This window comes from Grammomys surdaster, unplaced genomic scaffold (genome assembly GCF_004785775.1).
Source record: "Grammomys surdaster isolate TR1022 unplaced genomic scaffold, NIH_TR_1.0 171, whole genome shotgun sequence".
Taxonomy (NCBI): domain Eukaryota; kingdom Metazoa; phylum Chordata; class Mammalia; order Rodentia; family Muridae; genus Grammomys; species Grammomys surdaster.
In genome coordinates this window covers 5,285,392-5,304,884 of record NW_021604619.1, presented here as the reverse complement: position 1 = coordinate 5,304,884, position 19,493 = coordinate 5,285,392, and the positions used below count along the sequence as shown (strand labels likewise).

General features: G+C 35.8%; 1 pseudogene; it reads right to left on the bottom strand.

Moving 5' to 3' along the window:
• LOC114621033 overlaps nt 1-16,161 on the bottom strand; it is a 123,195-nt pseudogene extending 107,034 nt beyond the window's left edge.
• Between the last annotated feature and the right edge of the window lie 3,332 nt (nt 16,162-19,493).

Sequence of the window (19,493 nt, the reverse complement as noted above, 5' to 3'; positions counted from 1 at the left end):
ACCATTTATCAGTAGAGTTAATTTAAAGTGATTAGATTGAATAAAATTACTGAAGATTAGTGAAGATATGAATATGCTAGAATAGATAGGACAGTACTCTAGAGGATTAATGACCTTGACAAATGTATTTTATATTAGTAGAAAAGCCAAAAGAGTAACTGTGAGGTAGTGTTCCTTAAAGACAAGGCTGGGGAAGATGTGCTAAGAGAGTAAGGAGTCTACAATGGATGCAAAGAGAGAGGCAGTTGTAAAACCCCTGCTTAAGATGTCAGCGTCAGAAAAATTTAGACCATTCTGAGGTATCAGTGCCACAGTAGAAAGGATTTTCTTTGCTAGCAAGACAGCAGTATATACACTGTAAAAGAAACAACAGCAGCAACAATGACCACAAAGATCTGTCAATATGTCTCATTGGTACTGGCTAAGCCTGACATTGTATCTTAAATAAGTAACTTTATGTGGATTAAGCAGGTTGTATATATTTAGAAAACCATAATTATTTGTTTTATATACTTATTTAAATATTCATAAAGTTAATGAATGTTCTAGTGGCCACAAATTTGAGATAGAACTATGCAATTCATGAGAAAGGGTGGAAAGAGAAAGATAAAATTATATTTGAATTTCAAAAATATCTTTAAAATTTTTAGATGTTTGTAAAACTTGGAATTCTTTCTAATTCCATCATCGATATATCATGAGATTGTGTCTATATCCTTCTATATGTATGTTATCAGTTATAAACTCTGGTCTTTCTTACCTATTAAATCATGGTCATCATTATCACCAACACCATCAACCATCATCATCATCATCAATTAATAAAAATCATATCAATATTACATTTTGATAATTATATTAATATCATATATTAACAATAATGTATTACCACTACTGCTAGTACTATTAGTAGTATTGGAGCTTGGCATGAATTCTGTCAATGTGACATATTCCCATCTACCTGTTATCATTCTTAAATGATAATCAAAATCTCAGAAAAAATCAACATGGAGATTTTTTGAAAGATATCTATTAGTAATAAATGGTTAATGGTAAAAGTTTACTCTCAGAGGTTTCTTAATGTTTTCTAGTGTTTTTAGTGAAATGAATGCATTCATCATAGTTTAACAGGTTTCGCATTGAGAGTTTGTCTGATCTGGGATTCTTATATGACAGGCCAGTAAAGATAGAGTTACCTTTCCACCTGTTCTGAAATTGCCTCTGGTTTATGAAATCCCTGTAAATGACTGGTGTCCTTTTAGCAATAAAACATGAGCTTCCTTCACCTAGAAGCCGCAGGAGACAACTGCAAGCTTCCACTACATCACTCTGTATAACTTATTTTATGTTTTTTTCCCTTTGGATCTTAACATCAGCCTTCACTTCACACACACACACACACACACACACACACACACACACACACATAGTTAAATATCACCATCTTTCCAAAAGCAATCTACAGGTTCATTGTATTCCCCATCAAAATCTCAACTCAATTCTACACAGAGTTAGAAAGAGCAATTCTAAATTCATTTGGAATAAGAAAACAAAAACAAAAAAACAAAAACCAAAACAAAAAAAATCTGTTCTCAGCAATAAAAGAACTGTGAAAAACAGTCCCTGACCTCAAGCTGTGCTGTAGAGCAATAGTGATAAAAAAACTGCACAGTATTGGTACAGAGACAGTCAGGTAGATCAATGGAATAGAATTGAAAACACAGAAATAAACCCACACACAGATGGTCACTTGATCTTTGATAAAGAAGCCAAAGCCAGACAGTGGGAAAAAGACAGCATTTTCAACAAATGGTGCTAGTTCAACTGGCATTCAGCATGAAGACGAATGCAAATTGACCCATTCTTATCTCCTTCTACAAACTTCAAGTCCAAGTATACCGCAGTCCTCCACATAAAACCAGATATGCTGAATCTAACAGAAGAGAAATTGAGAAAGAGCTTCAAACACTTGGGCACAGGGGAAGTTTTCCTGAACAGAGCACCAATGTTTCATGTTCTAAGATCAATAATCAACAAATGGGACCTCGTAAAATTGAAAGGCTTCTGTAAGGCAAAAGACACAGTCAATAGGATAATGGCAACCCACAGATTAGGAAAAGATCATTACCAACCCTACATCTGATAGAGGGCTAATATCCAAAATATACAAGAACTTATGAAAATTCAAGAGATCCAAATAACTCTATTTTAAAAATGAGCTACTGAGCTGAACAAAGAATTCTCCACTGAGGAGTCTTGAATGATTGAGATACACTTAAAGAAACAGTAAGATTTTCATTACCATATTCAACACAATTGGAATTACATTTATACAATGTCCAGCCCTAAAAAAGTACAGGCGTTATTTAATTTCTGTTTTCTTAAAATAAAACAGCCAACACAAGCAACCCAATGAAGGAAGAGTTTGTTTTGATTGACAGGTTTGTGGCACTGTCCATAATGATGAAGTCATGGTAATAGGGGCCTGGCATGAAGCACTGGTTTATATCATATCGTTAAAAAGGTGGCAGAGAAAACTGATTGCTGTATCTAACCTCCCATTATCCTTGTATTCAGCCTGAGTCTCAAATCAATGTATATAGTTGTGATTGTTAAATTTAATCACCTCAGCTCATCTAACCTAACTTAGAAAAACCCTCATTAGTATAGTCATAATCTAATTTAAACTCAAAATTTTCTCATGGTCATGACTCTAAAAACTAATATAGTTGAAAAATATCTCTAATAATGGAAATTGACATCAAAAATTTAATGTATAGACCCCAGACAAAATCATATTTGAAGTTTTTACTAGTTAGATACTATTATTATACAAAATATTTCTTTATTCTTTTCTATATGTTATGTAAGGATTTCTTCTTGGAGTAAGTATATGGATGTGTGGATATATGTGTGTTAGTGAGTGTGTGTAGTATGTGCCTTCAATTAAAGACTGTGTGTGCGTGTGTGTGTGTGTGTGTGAGTGAGTGTGTGTGTAGTATTTATATGCTCAGTTCCCATTTTAAGGTTTTAAAACCTTAGTCTGATGATTCTAATGTAGAAAAACAGGAATTGGATTTTCTTATTTTATTTTTTTACTTTTCAGATGTTATCCCTTTTCCTCATTCACCACCCCCTTAATCTCCTATCCCATCCCTCCTCCTCCTTTTTTGTTTTTATACCGTTTAAATTACATGCAAGTATTAAGGTCAGTTCTAGGTTGAGGAGTTAGCAGTACAATAGATGCAAAGAGTCAAGGAACAAGCAAGACAATAAACCTAGATAGTCAAAGAACAATTATGACAATAAACAGAGTCCCATGATCACTCCTGTGAACACTATTTCTAAGGGCTTATCAGGGTGACCAAAATACCTGAGCCTACTTCCCTGTCCTAGCCCAAAGTCATTTTCATGCCTGAAGCCTACTTCTTTGTTCTAGCTTAAGGTTTAGATTCCTGTCTAAAATTACTTCTTTGTTCTAGACTAGGATTTAGATTTCTACCTGAAATTACTTCTTTTTTCCAGCCTAATGTCAGATTCCTGCCTGCAGTCCATTTCTTTGTCCATGGTCAATGTCAGAATTCTGCCAGGCAGCTCCAAAAGCTCTCCATATCTCCCCTTTTTTTCTTGCATAAACCAGACTGAGCCTGTCTTAGGTCATTCTGACAAGAATGTCTTCCTTACCTGTCATGGAATATGCATTATCAAAAGCAATTCTTTTATTTATTTATTTTTTAATAAACATATAACTCAAATTCTGTTGCTTTGATATGAAATTGATGTTTCACAAACCCAAGCTTTTGAAGACATAATCCTATAACTGAATATAATCCTGTAATTGAATATTTTATTTATTTACATTTCAAATTTTATCCTTTTTTCCTGATTTCCCCTCTGCAATCCCCTATCTTGTCCCCCTACTTCTATGAGAGTGCTCTCCAATCCCCTACCCACTCCCACATGACAGCCCTGGCATTCCCCTACACTGGGGCATCAAACCTTCACAGGACCAAGGACCTCTCCTCTCACTGAGGCCAGATAAGGCCATCTTCTGCTACATATGCAGATGGAGCCATGCGTCTCTCCATGTGTACTCTTTGGTTGGTGGTTTAGTCCCTAGGAGCTCTCTTGAGACTGGTTGGTTGATATTGTTTTTCTTCCTATGGGGTTGCAAACCCCTTCATCTCCTTTATTCCTTCCCCTAACCATTGAGGTCACTGGGCTGAGTCCAAAGGTTGGCTGCAAGCATCCACATCTGTATTTGTCAGACTTTGGCAGAGTCTCTCAGGAGACAGTTACATCAGGTTCCTATCAGCAAGCACTTTTTGGTGTCTGCAACAGTGTCTAGGTTTGGTGTCTGTATATGGGATGGATCCCCAGGTGGGCCAGCCTGTGGACTGCCTTTCCTTTAGTCTTTGCTCCATACTTTGTCCCTGTATTTTCTTTAGACAGGAGCAATTCTGGGTTAAAAATTTGGAGAAGAGTGGGTGGCTCCATCCCCCAACCAGGGGCCTTGCCTCACCTCTGGATATGATCTCTACAGGTTGTCTATTCAGTTTGTTGGGCATTTCACTAGTCTCATCCTCTTTGGGTCCTAGAAGCCTCTTGCTTTCCTGGTATCTTGGACTTTCTGGTGGCTACTCCCAGTCCCCCATCCCTCATTGCTACATACCTCTGTTCAATTTCCTGACTCTAGAGTTTTTAAGCAATGCTTTACACTGAAAATGATATATGGGCCTACATGGCATCTAACAAATATCTGAATCTCCATTTCCAGGGGATTGCACTACCTCTTTTGCTCTCTGAGAATAATCCATGAATATGGTGCACAGACAAACATGCTTGTGAATGTTTGTGTGTGCATGTGTGTGTGTACATGTGTGTGTGTTTTCTAGTTCATTGCTCAGATTGCATAACATAATACTTGAGAGGACATCATATATTTTGAAATAATCTTTATGTCATACATATCATGGCACCAAGTTATTTACATGTGAACACACCTACTAAGAAAACAATCTCTATTAATAATTACCTACTACTTAATTAATGACTTGGTATTAGTATACTTAACAAGGTTTGTTTACATTTTGATAGCCATATGACAAGTTTTTGTTTGGTTGCTTTGTTTTATGTGTGTACACTATTGCACACATACTTTCATTATGGTTCAGAATGTCACATGAGAAGTCTGAAAGAACTTGGTCTGATTCCTTAGCTATCAGTACTAAAGATACTCTCTTATGCTTAGTGTATTAATTCTGAAAATGGTACAGAAGCTCATGGAATAATCTTCAGTCCATTAAAGAAGGAAGTTTAAGGTCCTCATTGCAGAAAGTATAAAATATTTTTGCAGATTAGGAAATTTTATACATATTTGTGCATAACACTTTAGTAAATAGAATGAAAACAAAGGCTTAGCAGACATTCTTTAAAGTTGATTTGTGTATTTTCATTTAGATAAGCATTAATATTTACTGGTAGATGTATATAATATTCTCTCCAACATGCTACTTATTATTCATTCATAGGCATCCCATTTAAATATTCCCCAAATGTAAATCTTTTTTATATAGATGCATCCAGTTCTCTGATGCAGACCGAATTTTCCATTTGTTTGGATTTTTCATTGCACTTTGTTCAAAACTATGTAGAACAACAATTACTGGCTTGCAGAACTGTCTCTTCTAATAGTGCAAATATTTCCAGAACAGGAAGCATATGCTATTTCTTTTGATTATTCCCAGGTCTCTGTCAGTGTTTATTGACTGTGCATGAATACTAAATTGTTTGCAACCATAAGTAGAAGGTTCATGCATCTTTTCAAACATAACTGTAGCTGATTTTCACTCTAATGATTAGCAGATTTGCCAAAATTTACAAAATTAATTGTACCATTTCCTAGATATTAGTAGCCTCATAAAACCTTCAAAGAGTGCCTGATAAAATGCCAAAATTGCAAAATTCATTATGTAGTTTATTGCATAATATTCAAAGCCACATTAGTAAATATGAATACAAGTGTCTGTCTCATTTTATTGCTTCAAATGAACTATCATTTTGCATTTCAAATCGGAGTTCATCAAGTAATGCAATAATGATCAGCACTTGAAATTGGAACATGAGTACTAATCAGTAGATCACTTTCAAAGAAGCAAGATCATTTTAATTTGCTACCTTTCAACATGTTCTATAAAAACAGGACAATGTCTAATAAGGAAACAAATTGCTATGCATCATGTTCAACTGCAGGAATTCTGTCAGAAGTTGTATTTCTAAAGACTTCCTAATCTAATAATGTTTAAAAAAAATTCAAATTGACTAGTCATCATTTTCTTCAGTTGTAAACATTTTCACAACTCCTATATTGAAAATTCTGGTTTGATTTACAAGTGCATATTACATACAGATGCATATTAGCATTCAAAGTTTGTTTATGCTAATTTGTTATACATGAATTTTGAAACTGTACATCATTTTATAGAGTGTCTAAGAAACCCCTCCCCAAAGGATTTTCAGGAATTCTTTTTCACATAACTTTGATTGCTTTAGAGGAAAAACAAGTAATATTCATGAGTGTTTGAAAACATTGGTTTTCAAGCTATATACAGATAAAATCAGCCTAGGAAAGTTACAAAGTTCACACATAACAACAACAACAACAACAACAACAAATCTATCTATTGTTAACCATAGCAACCTCACATATATTCAAGTATCATTCAATTTACTTAGTCTAACAGGACAAATAAACAATTTCCCTAAATTCAAAGGCACATAAGCAAAGTTAATAATCATGGGTTTTTACTTCTTTGAGCATTTCATACAATAGGTTTTGATCATATTCACCTACTTCACTCAACACTTCCCAAATACAGTGGCCTTTTCCAGCCCACCAAGTTTTGTGTTGTTTATGTTGATGTTTATATTCAATACAAATTTATACTACTCAAATATTCTTGAACAGATTTTCTTCAACCAGAGTTTGGTTGACACTTCAAGGGCTACACTCTTAGAGAAAACTAACTCTCTACAAGTAACTAATAATTTTTCCATGGTTAGGGGAAGAGGAATGTGTTCATCTCCCTCGTCCATACTAGCATTTGATGAAGCTTGGGTCTGCATAGAATTTGTGAGTATTGCACTGTGTTTTATGTATGTGTGGCTTTATATCTGCAGCTGTCCTGTTGTGTTTTTATTTAATGCTTCTAGCTGTTATACTCTTTTTTTCTTGTTTTCCCACAATGATCCCTGAGCCCTACTAAGGTCTCTCTCTCTCCCTCCCTCCCTTCCTCCCTCCCTTCCCCCCCCCTCCTTTCTCAGTGTGTGTTTGTGTGGTGCATGTTTGAAACGTTATTTCTTAATGCCATCCTACTTCTGTTAGTTTATTTTTTATTTTTTAGTTTTTATTTTTTCCTAATTTTCTTTTGTGTCATTTTAATTATGTGCAAGTATTAAGGTCAGTTCTAGGTTGAGGAACTAGCAACACAATAGATGCAAATCATCAAGGAACAAGCAAGGCAATAGACACAAATATTCAAAGAACAAGCAAGGCAATGAACAAAGTCATGTGACCATTTAGAAACATATGATCACAGTTTCTAAGGGCTTATCAGGATGATCAAAATACCTGAGCCTACTTCCCTGTCCTAGTCCCAAGTCATTTTCAAACCTGAAGCCTACTTCTTTGTTCTAGCCTAAGATTTAGATTTCTGTCTCAAAGTATTTCTTTGTTCTAGCATAATGTCAGATTCCTGCCAAGCAGCCCATTTCCATGTCCTTGGCCGATGGTGATTGGGAAGTTGTATTGAACATATGTTCCTGACCCAGCTTTGCTTGCCTATACTCCAGATGGGACAAGCTGCCTTGCCTCAAGTTTTTAGACGTTGTGGTATAGATAATCAAAAAGAGAAATTATAATGACTCTTGTATTGTGTGTGTGTGTGTGTGTGACCAGTTATTTGGACTCAATCATGGACTGGTCTAGAAATGTTTTTTTGACCTTCGCACACATGAGAAAGCTTATTACAAAAACTGATTTATTTATAAAGAGTTTTATTGCCTTCATTATCCTCAGAGTTTCTACCATTTGCTTTTGCTATTAAAATAACAAAAGTGAAATCACATAATTTAGTAATTTCTAATAAATGTCTTTAATCAGAGACTCATTTCACTTAGTACAGCTATGGATGCACCAATATTGTTGGTCAACGGTTTTAATTTTAGCAACCCTTGCTTCTAGGTTGCCAGCTAAAGTTTTTATAATTTTGACTACTTGTTCTCTGATTGCTCCTTAGAATGTAGAATTGCCAGAAATATTCCAGTTACTTGACTAGGCAATAGATTCTTTTGTTTTTAGACAGCAGAACTATAAAGTGTAACAAATTTAGAGGTTATGTAAAACTCAAGTGTGAAATTTGGCTTAAATATAATAATAAGCCACACTTATCAAAAATAAATATAATTTTATTCAGATGTCTATTACTATGGCATTTTTATTCCAAAATGGAAGGAGTGGGAAGATGAATGGAAAGAGAGAATAGAAAGAAGTATGAGTTAAAATGAAAGTAGTTGAGTAAGTCAAGTGGAAACCTACTATCTAGTAGTCCAATTTAAAGCAAAAATACTGATTGAAGACAAATGACATACAAGGCTAGACAAAGCTGGAAGAGCAAGGTGTCATCAAACAAAATATTCATTGCCAAGTTCAATATACCTCCATATGAATTGTTGGTCATGTTGAACCCAAAAGCTTGCAAACAATGGAACCTCCTGCCATTCTTCTTGGGTACTCAACAGAACCAGTTTGTAATATCTTTTAGCCAAATGCTCCATATACCCTACTTGCAATATACAGTGATACCATGCAGGACCTAAGCTTGCTGCTTCCTTGATGGCTAGCACTCATTAAGGATTACTCATACTGGCTATTGTAAATAAGGCTGCTAAAAACATAGTGGAACATGTGTCTTTGTACAATATGTTGGAGCGTCTTTTGAGTATGTGCCCAGGAGTGATATAGCTGAGTCTTCAGGTAGAAGTATTTCCAGTTATCTAAAGAACCAACCAGATTGTTTTACAAAGTGGTTTTAGGAGCTGGCATTCCCACTAGCAATGGAAGAGTGTTCCTTTTTCTCTACTTCCTCACCAGCATCTGTTGTCATCTGAATTTTGATCTTAACCATTCTGATCGGTGAGAGATGAAATCTGAGGGTCATTTTGATTTTCATTTCCCTGATGACTAAGGATTTTGAGCATTTTGTTAAATGCTTCACAGTGTGGGAGATACAGGAAGTCTCAGAAACTTGGGATGTGGGAGGTTCCAAGGAATCAATAGATGTGATCTTAGTTGGGACACATAGCAGTGGAGATGTGAAATCTGAAGAGGCTACCTCCTGTAGACAGGAGGTATTAATGTTTTAATGTAAACATTAAAAGTTTAATATAGGGCCAAGTAGCTGAAGACTATTTCAAGGAGACACATCTCACTTCAAGATTTCAAATGAAAATGTTAGACAGGGAGATGAAAATGCCTTATTTTCTTATCTAAAGTCTCTCTTTTAAAGACTCCCAAAGACATTGTAAAATATCTGAACTCTTTAAAGAATCCACTATGCTCCAAGAAAATATTATGCATAAATACATACCTGTTGGTTCTTTAATAATGTAGAATTTGACAGAAACACCGAATTGTATTTTCAAAGTGAAAATAAAAGAACAATAAAATATAAGAAAACTAATAATTATTAAAATTTAATAGGTCAAAAATTACAAACAAGAAAGGTAAAAAAAAAGAAATGCGTAGGGGACTTAATCAGGTGTAATTATATTGGCATCATGAGTTGGAAAGCACATAAGAAGCTGGAATTTTAAAAAAAAGGAAAGAAAAGTAAAAAAGCAAACAAATGGAAGCAGAGAGAAGGGCATGAATCACTCTGAGGTGAGCAAAGAGGTTGAGTCAAGATCAGACTTTTATAATTATTGATGACGACAGAGGCAGCTCTTCAGTTCTGCTTTCTAACAGAATCATCATGGAATTCAATTCTGTACTACATTCATATGTTGAAACTAGATTCCCACAATTCCACTCTCCATAACTATTCTATATTTTTCATGGCTGTAGTCATTTAATCAGGATGATTCTCACTATGTACTTAAATTCCAATAAGAACATAGTTTTATATACATGGTACTTCTTAAAAATGAATGTAGGTTGATTGCAACTCAGCAGTAACAGACACTGACTTAGGAAGTAGCTGTGATCAATATTTCATAACCTGCTTGTGAAGCAGATTTCACAGGTTTGGACTATAACTTTAAAACTGAACCAAGAACATAGTTCTATAAAATAGGAAGTCAATCTAAGATCTTACCATGACGATTTTGCCGTCATAATTTTTCAGTATCTTTAAGATCCTTCGTTCTGTACATGCTTGTGAAAGTATGATGATAAGCTAGTATATAATCTTGTGAAAGAGCTGTTTTGTGTGCCTGTGATGTAACTTTATTTCACTCTCTATTTCTTAGTACAATGCTATGTGTCTATCTGTTACTTTACACATTATATGAGAAATGTCTTAAGTCATAAGCTTGATATATATATATATATATATATATATATATATATTCTGCTTTTTGAAGGAAAAATAAGAAAGATGGAGTAAAAGTAAGACTATTAGTATAATCTTCGGTGCTTTAACTCAAGGCAAACCCAAGTATTTAAGAACCTAGTGTGTGTGCTCTGATGCTTAGCACAAACACTGACTTGTCAATTACCTATGACATTGGGAAAATTTGGAAAATTTTCTTTCCACAGATTAAGTTACTGAAATAACTATCTGAATGATGTATTCTGACTATTCAGATCAATTTAACATAAGTTTTTCTTCTTTTTATTATGGAGACAAGTAAATATTTAATATTTCAAAAAACATACAGGTGTTATGATATTAAATATGTCTCTGTGGTTTTGGCTTGACTTAATGTTATCGCTTTCCATTGTCAATCATATTAGCTATATAACAGTATTGTACAAATACAATTAAAAACACTATCTAGATTAAAAAGTACATAAAAATCAAAATAAAATTTCTTTTGTATATCTTTACTTAAATTTCCATTCTCTCTGAATTGAATAACATTTCTAAACTCTACAATGCAAAGGTGAATAACATTAATTTTCTTATGTTTGTTTGACTCCTATAACTATAGAGAATAACTTATGTTCATTGTTGGCAGGAGTGTCAACTGGCACCGACACGATAGCAATCCGTGTCGAATTTATTAAAATTTCTAAAAGTAAAGCTGATTGATTACAAGGCTGTATGCCTATTATCAGACTGGATGACCTGAGTTAAAGTCCTCAACTCTCATGCTAGAAGAGAATCAGCTTCCACAAATTTGTCTCTATTCTTTATACAAATGATATGGTAGGTATCCTTCACACCTAAAATCAATCAATCAATCAATAAATAAATAAATAAATAAACAAAAAAGATGTTGCACATTCCAGTATATTTAATGCTATTCTATGAACAATAAAAAGGAAATGAAATATATTATACTTTCTTTACATTTAGTATTATAAATGTATATAATGGAGAAATCTACAAGCAGTAGATTAGTATTCATCATTTCTTTCTATCTTTATAATTTTTGTGAACTGATTTATATTAAAACTGATCCTTCTCTCACACAATATATTCTAACTACAGTTTTCCATCCCTCCACTACTCTGAGCTCCCTCACACTCCTCCTCATTATCCGCTTCAGAAAGGAGCAAATCAAAAGAGAAGGCATCCATACAGAACAAGACAAGATAAATTAAGATATTAAATACAAAACAAAACAAAAAACCAACTTATAACAAAGCTTCACAAGGCAACACAAAAAGAGGAAAGGAGTCTCAAGTGCAGACAAAAGAGTCAGAAATACACCCACTTTCACTGTTAGGAGTTTCAAAAGAACTCTAGGCTAACAACCATATCATACATAGAGGAATCATGGAGGCTTGGTGTTTCCTTTTTTGGAGCCTGTGAGCCAATGTGAGCCCTTCTTAGTTGAAGTAGATATTTCTCTCCTGGTGTCCTCCATTCCCTACGACTCCAATAATCTTTCTTCCCTTTCTTTGACAAGGTTCCCAGATCTTTGAGGGTAAGGACTCAAAGAGGGTCAGCTATTTATTCTTTCTGTCTGCACAATGTCTTGCTCTAGGTTTGTGCAGCTGTATCCATCTTCTGTCAGAGGAAAACTATCTGATGATGACTGGACAAGGCACAGATCTATGAGGATTGGAGACTATTAATACTTACAATATATATTTCTGTAATAAAACATAATTAATTAAAGAAAATACATAATATCATGGCCTGAAATTTTTATCTTATTTTAGAAACAATATGTAACATTATAAAACATTTCATTCTATTTCTCATAGTAAGTGTAAGTTGGCTATACGGATACAAATTTTGAAGACTATTAATGAAAATAAATGACTTTTAAGGAACTTTATTCATGAGCAAAGACTATATCTTCAAGGAAAAATAGTTGCAGCAGCGAGAAAGAAAACAGAGGACTTAAATTCTTGTTTTCAATATTGATTATTGATAGTGTTAATTTTGATGTCAGATTGAGTTTCTATTCCTTCTTCCCTTTGAACTTTTTGGTTCCTTAAACTCATGGATAATTTTCAAAACAAACATGGTTCCATGGTTGTAATGAAGCCTCACTGATGATGCAAAATGGGGCTAGAGACTTTATATCATGAGACATGACATTCTAAATGAGGAGACTGAAGTCCCCAGATTTTAATTCCTTTCAAATGAATAATCAAGCAAATGAATAACATCAACTTACATTGTAAGTTTTTTAGAAACTGGAGGGCACTTCTGGAAGATAGATACTATGTAATTCTTCCACAAGGGAAAATGAAACCACAGAAAGGTAAATCTTCATAGTGATCTTCTCAGTTACCAGACAGTGTTAGGAAATAGTTGTTAGATAAAGACGGATGAAAATTTGTCCCAATTCATCCAAATAATATGTTCCTGATTTGCTATTATATTAATAAACAAATGTTTGGAAATTGAAGGTGTAACTACTTCCAACTGACTTAAACCTGCAAATTGAAACTCAAACAGAGCTGGATTCAAATTAGAATGAGCTATCAGATTAGACCAACTGCCCACAGAGATGAGTTTCATTGACTAGAAAACAATCAAGCTAAAAGGCGTAGAGTGTAATCATTCATCTTCAGATATCTGACATGAACAAGTAAGAGATTATAAGACAAAAGAGCAAGGATTTGTGAAAAAAACTGCAGTGAAAATATATCACATAAAATAATATTTAACACTTGAATCTGATGTAATTGGCAAAAATTTAAAAATGACTCCCATTTATAAGTAAAATTTGTACAGAGCACTTTGATTATAATAAATGAAAACATTGATATTCAGGAGAAATATAAAATGATGAAATTATTAGAATAAAAACACAATGCCATGAATGAAACTTGTTCTATGATAAGGCAACAGCTTTACTTAGCACATGAGATAAGGCCAAAAAGGAAATGTGGGCAAAGCCAAATAAAAATATAATGATTCAAAATAGTAATAGAGCAAAATAGGTTTAAAAAGTTTTAAAATGTAATAAAATTATTAACTCTTTCATTCTGATAGAAGCAAATAAATCCATGTTTTAAAAATATATCTTTCCTAAACTTTGAAAGGCCTGGGTTACCATTCTTTTTCCTTAATACTAAGCATTATGGAAAATGATGTTTCTAACTATTTCTATTCAATTTGTATTCCTCAAGTCTTAACCACTGTGATAACAATCAAATAATAAAAAATTACATATATAGTGGAAACTTATGTGTTGTATTGTTTATGTTTGGAGAGGGTGTAGTCATCCATCTATAAATCGCCAATGAATCTGATGAATAAAATAAGACAAAATACTCATCAAAGTGGCAATACAAAGGATATTGTTTTTCTTAGATTTATCGCACACAGCTTGGAACAGGCCACAACAGACCAGATGGTTCCACGAGGGGAAGTTTATTTAGGGCAGAGGGAAGAGAGCGAGAGAAAAGAGAGCAGAGAAGAAAAGAGATGTAGGGGAGTAGAGGCCGGCCATGACCACGTGGAGAGAGGGGGAAGGGAAGGGGGGAGGGGAGAGGGCAACCTGCAGGTACAGGAGTAAGTGGGCAAGAGAGGAGCAAGAGAGTGAGGAGGGGGCAAGCAGCCCCTTTTATAGTCGGCAGGCCTACCTGGTTGTTGCCAGGTAACTGTGGGGAGGAGCATACCTGGGTGTTGCCAGGTAACTGTGGACAGAATACTAACATCCCCACCTTTAGGTTTAATTTAAAAAGAAAAATTAGAAAGAGGCGACAGCAAAGCAGGAATAGGGTCGTTGTGAAATCTAGCTACTTCCTGCTGGCATTTGGGGGCAACGTGTCTTTAGTGGAAACCTGGAAGAATGGGTATGGGAGGTGTTTGTCTGGTCTTAGGAGACCTGGCTGTTTTCTGATGTCCAGGGTCTATGGAGTGAGCCTTCTGAGGATAGGCCAGAAGGAACAGGTCCAGTAGAATCAGCTGTATGTGTGACAGGAGATGGAGCATCTGGAGGTTGCTTCTCTGGAGCTGTTCTGGATGCACCTGGACTTGACAAGATGTAGGGAATAAGGTTAAATACACTGGGAGAAAGAAATTTTTTTCTAAGATGTACATTTGATACCCAGAGGGATCCCACCGTTTTGTAATAGGTAGTGGGAACTTTAGGCAGATGTACTTATATGGATGGCATCTATTTGGTCTGTGAGAAGTAGATCTGAGTAGGTTTCCTGTATCTTATAAGTTTACAAAAAAGATAACAGCATGAGTTAACAACATAAACAGTCTTTAAGATGAACTTTTGTTGAATTGTATAGTGGAATGTTTTATTAGAGTTAGGCAAGTTTATAGGAACTCAGATAACTTAGGACAGTGGGATAGTAAGAGGAGGAAATATGAAGCATTTAATTGATGGCAACTGAGTTTAGGTAATGAAGTAACAGATAATATCTGTGAAAATGTAGCTGTCAATGTAGTCAGAAGTCTGATAAAGAGTAGAGAATAATCTACCAGTCATATATTATTTTTAAAAGTGACAGAGTCCACTAGCCAACAGTTCCTGTGTTTTCCATAGTCTCTGAGGTGAAGTCAGTTTGGCTTCCAAGCGCAGAAGACACGGCTTTTTTCTGTGGAATGGATATGTGTGACATGAGAAATAACTTACCTTGGTTTGACTTAGCTAAGTCATTTGACTCAGAGAATCCAATCTATCCCACTGTGTTTATTTGTATACAATCTAGGCTATATGTTCTAGGAGTCCAGCATCCAAGTCTTCTGAAACCATCTTGGGAAACTGTTAGAGGCTTTGCGAATTATGTCAGCCATAAACTTAAAAAATATTGTTAGCAGACTTCTGACAGGATTGACAGCCATGAGGATTGGTTGTACCTGAATAGAATTCAATAGCACATGTGAGGAAGCAAGTCTCAGAAGACTCAGAGCAGAGCTAGGATCCACAGAGGGAAGGGAGCAGGCAAAGCAGTGGACCGGCCGAAGAGGAGGCGAAGGGGGAGGGAGGGAGTCAAGTATTGAACCGGCTGCTTCTTTCCAGGCAAACCGATGGAACTGAGTGGGGGTCCAGTCAGCCTCAAATGACGAAGGAGGTGAAGGGGAAAGAGTGCAAAAGGCTTTCCCTTGGAAGAGACATGCTAGGGACTACAGTCGGAGCCGGTGCTACTGAGAGAAAACAGTAAAGGCTCACCCTTGGAAGAGACATGCTGGGGACTATAGTCGGAGATGGTGCTCCTAAGGCAGAGAGAACAGTCTGTCCAGGCCTGGCCTGGGGTACTCAGCAGCGAGAAACTGTCTTGAGAGGAAGAGGGGAAATGTCTCATTCAAGGGGAGCCATCCTAGAATGAGGTTCAAGGAAGGACAGTGTTCGCCCCAGCTCAAGAAATCTTTCCTTGGACCATGTGGGCAGTTACTGCATGGTGTAGCAGTGGTGGTGGTGAACTTGGGTCCATCCTGTCCAGTCACAGCAGTCGGAGCCGGAGGCTACATGGGTCTGGAGGTCCACGAAGTCTTCCTGACCAGGTTTCGGCACCATTGTTAGATTTACTGCATGCAGCTTGGAACAGACCACAGAAGGCCAGATGGTTCCACAAGGGGAAGTTTATTTAGGGCAGAGGGAAGAGAGTGAGAGGAAAGAGAGCAGAGAAGAGAAGTAGAAGAGTAGAGGCCGGCCATGACCACGAGGAGAGAGGGGGAAGGGAAAGGGGGAAGAGAGAGGGCAACCTGCAGGTACGGGAGTAAGGGGACAAGAGAGGAGCAAGAGAGTGAGGAGGGGGCAAGCAGCCCCTTTTATAGTGGGCAGGCCTACTTGGCTGTTGCCAGGTAACTGTGGGGAGGAGCATACCTAGGTGTCACCAGGTAACTGTGGAGGTGGAGTTTAGACAGAATGCTAACAGTTGTAACATCAGGCCAATGCCCCATATTTGGGGAAATACATCTGTTGCTTAATCTCTTGATCTTGTTAGGCTATGCAGTGCCATGTGAATAAATACCAGAAACTCACATTCCCCTGGAATTATTTCTTACATATTTTTTACAGTGTCTTCCCCATGATGGTTAATGCACTAATGGTTGCAGCAGTACAACCTGCCATTTTTATGTTGTGTTTTTTTGTGTTGTTGTGTTGTTTTGTATTATCTTTTCTTTTCTTCCCTTTTCTATTTTTTTCTTTTCTTTTCTTAGTAAATTAAGGCTTCTGAATACCAGGCAACAGGCAATATGATTGCCCCAACAAGTCTCATGAGTTAAATCAATCCATGACACTCTTAACTAAGCCTACTGGCTACTCTGTCTCCTCTCCAGCCACATGGTGTCAGTGTTCATTTTCATGCCTCTGATTCATTACTTCTTCTTCAGAGCATGGCTTTTTGCCATATCTCTACTAGGCATCTATTGGACTGGATGTCCTTTCAAGCAATTTGTGGTACTTAGGTGTTTGTTGAAATAATCAGTCTTTTTGAAAAGACACTGGTCACACAACAGCCTGCTCATGAACTTGTAGACACAACTTGACATTATTATAAGTGCATCTGTGATGTTTTTAGAGTTTTATTTTACATGACTCAAGAGAGAGGCTTGCCTAAAAATCTTTCAACACCTGACTGGATAAACTTCTATCACAGTTAGTGAGGAGATAAATGTGACTAATTTTATGTCTTGCAATGCTATACATTCTAGTAGTTCCTGTAAACAATGCTGATCTTTTGGCCCTTTCTAGAATCCAAACCTACTGGAAGTGTTTGCACAGGTTTGTTTTTGCCATTTGCCATAACTATTTTCTCTCATCTTCTAGATATTTCTTATAGGCATGAACACTGGAATACTGCTTTTCAGAATGTTCTAATAGCATCTTTGATTAATGAAAAGGCCTCTTAAATGTTTTTGTCTACATTCCACATAGCACTTTTCTTTATCAAGCTGTAAAAAGGACAAACAACTTAACCAAGTGTGGTGATAACAATTTGCTGCTGGAGAGAGAAGTGGTGACCAAATGTAAGTAGGTATACAAAAATATCCATCATAAAAAACTCACTATATTGTAAGCTAATTAAAATGTACATTTCTTTAAAGGTGGTTTGAATACAAATACTCTGTAAGTTTAGACTATACTTATTCTAAAAGTCACAGGTTATTAAATAAAAATTCCACTGTTGGATTGAGATGTATCTTTATGAACTATTTAAAACAGAGAAAACAGAGACTCTGAAAACATCATAGCCTATTGCCATTGTTCTTATACGAGCACAATAACTAAAAGATAAGACCGTATTGCTGAAGAAACAGTATATGTTTGTTGTAGGACAAGAAAAAAAATCAAGCTGTAACTATTTTGAAAACTTTTTCCTACATAATTAGCTTTGATGGTGCTGAAAATCACTATTCGGGACATAGATAAGCCAACAGTATTAGTCAGTAGTGAATACTGACTAGACAATATGTAAACAGGTAGCTGAATATATACTATATATTATTGATTATGTAATAATATATGACTCTTTCATAAAGCTTTTTTAAGTATGCATTTTTATACAAACATATTTATTCTGATTTCAACACTGGCCAAAAAAAAATTTCCATGTAGTAGGTATGTGTTAATGTAAAGAATTCATACTGATGAACATGCTGAGATATACAACTTTCAGCTTCTTATAATCTTGGACCATATAAACATGGTGATGAATAACAGGAGATTATCAAAAACAGAAAAAAATTATATAAAGCTGGAATCATAAAGGTTCTGGACTTGGTTGGATATACCACTAGTAGCCAAGTTACTTAGCTGTCTATTATATACAGCAAAACAAGGGAGTGGCTAACTAATCTTAGTAGGGGATCTCAGCGGGGGAAATGGTGGTCAGGAAGTATTTAAGACCAATGAAGCTGCAATCAGGAGCCTTCTTGCTATTTGCTGCTTCCTTGCTGGAGCTGTTACAGATATCCTACTTTAGTAAACATTCTATTCCCATGGCCTGGGGAGGTTATGTCTTTCCATTAGCCTTGAGACCTTTTAGAAATGGCTTTCCTCATGACTCAGAGTCACACAAGGGTACATTTTCTCCCAATGGTAGCTCTTGAGTGCTCAGCCACTAATGGGAAATAGATATTACCTCTTATCCTGAAAGAACACCACAGAAGACTCGGAAAGAAAAAAAAAAAAGAGAACGAAGAGGAATAAGATGGCGAAAGATCTGTGAAGTGCTTCTTCTGAAAGGAGCATAGATAATGGTCTCATGAATTCCCTCAGCTGTTGCTGTCTTCATATAACGTACACAATAAAAAGCCAACAAGATTATTTCAGCAAGATTAACTAAACTCAGTAGTCACAAAATATGCACAGGAATAAAAAGGAGAGGAATTGAAACACATGAAGTTGAGAAAGGAATATATTGAGGTATGATTGGTGGGTAAATATGATCAGCATATAAATATGTGCAGTTGCCAAATAAGAAATCAAATATTTTCCAACTGTCATGGTGGTTTGAATGAGAATAACTCCGTAGACTCCATAGACTCACGTGGTTGAATAACAGTTTCCAAGTTGGTGGAACTGAAAAAGAAGTATTTAATGACGTATTTAATGAAGCTTTGAGGTTTTAAACACCTGACAAATTCTCAGGGTGTTTGCTTGTCATTCTGCTTCCTACTTACAGATTCAGATGTAAGTTCTCAGATATAACTATACCTGCCTGCTTGCTGTCATGTTCTGTACTATGGTGGTCATAGAATCACCTTCTGAAACTGAAATTTATTCCTAAAACCTTCTGTTTCTTATTTTCTTCATCTTTTTGTAATCTCCACATGTACCATGGGCTTTCGATACTGATTAAGAGTCTTTTGTTGGGAGCTGACTCTTAGCCGAAAGTGGCT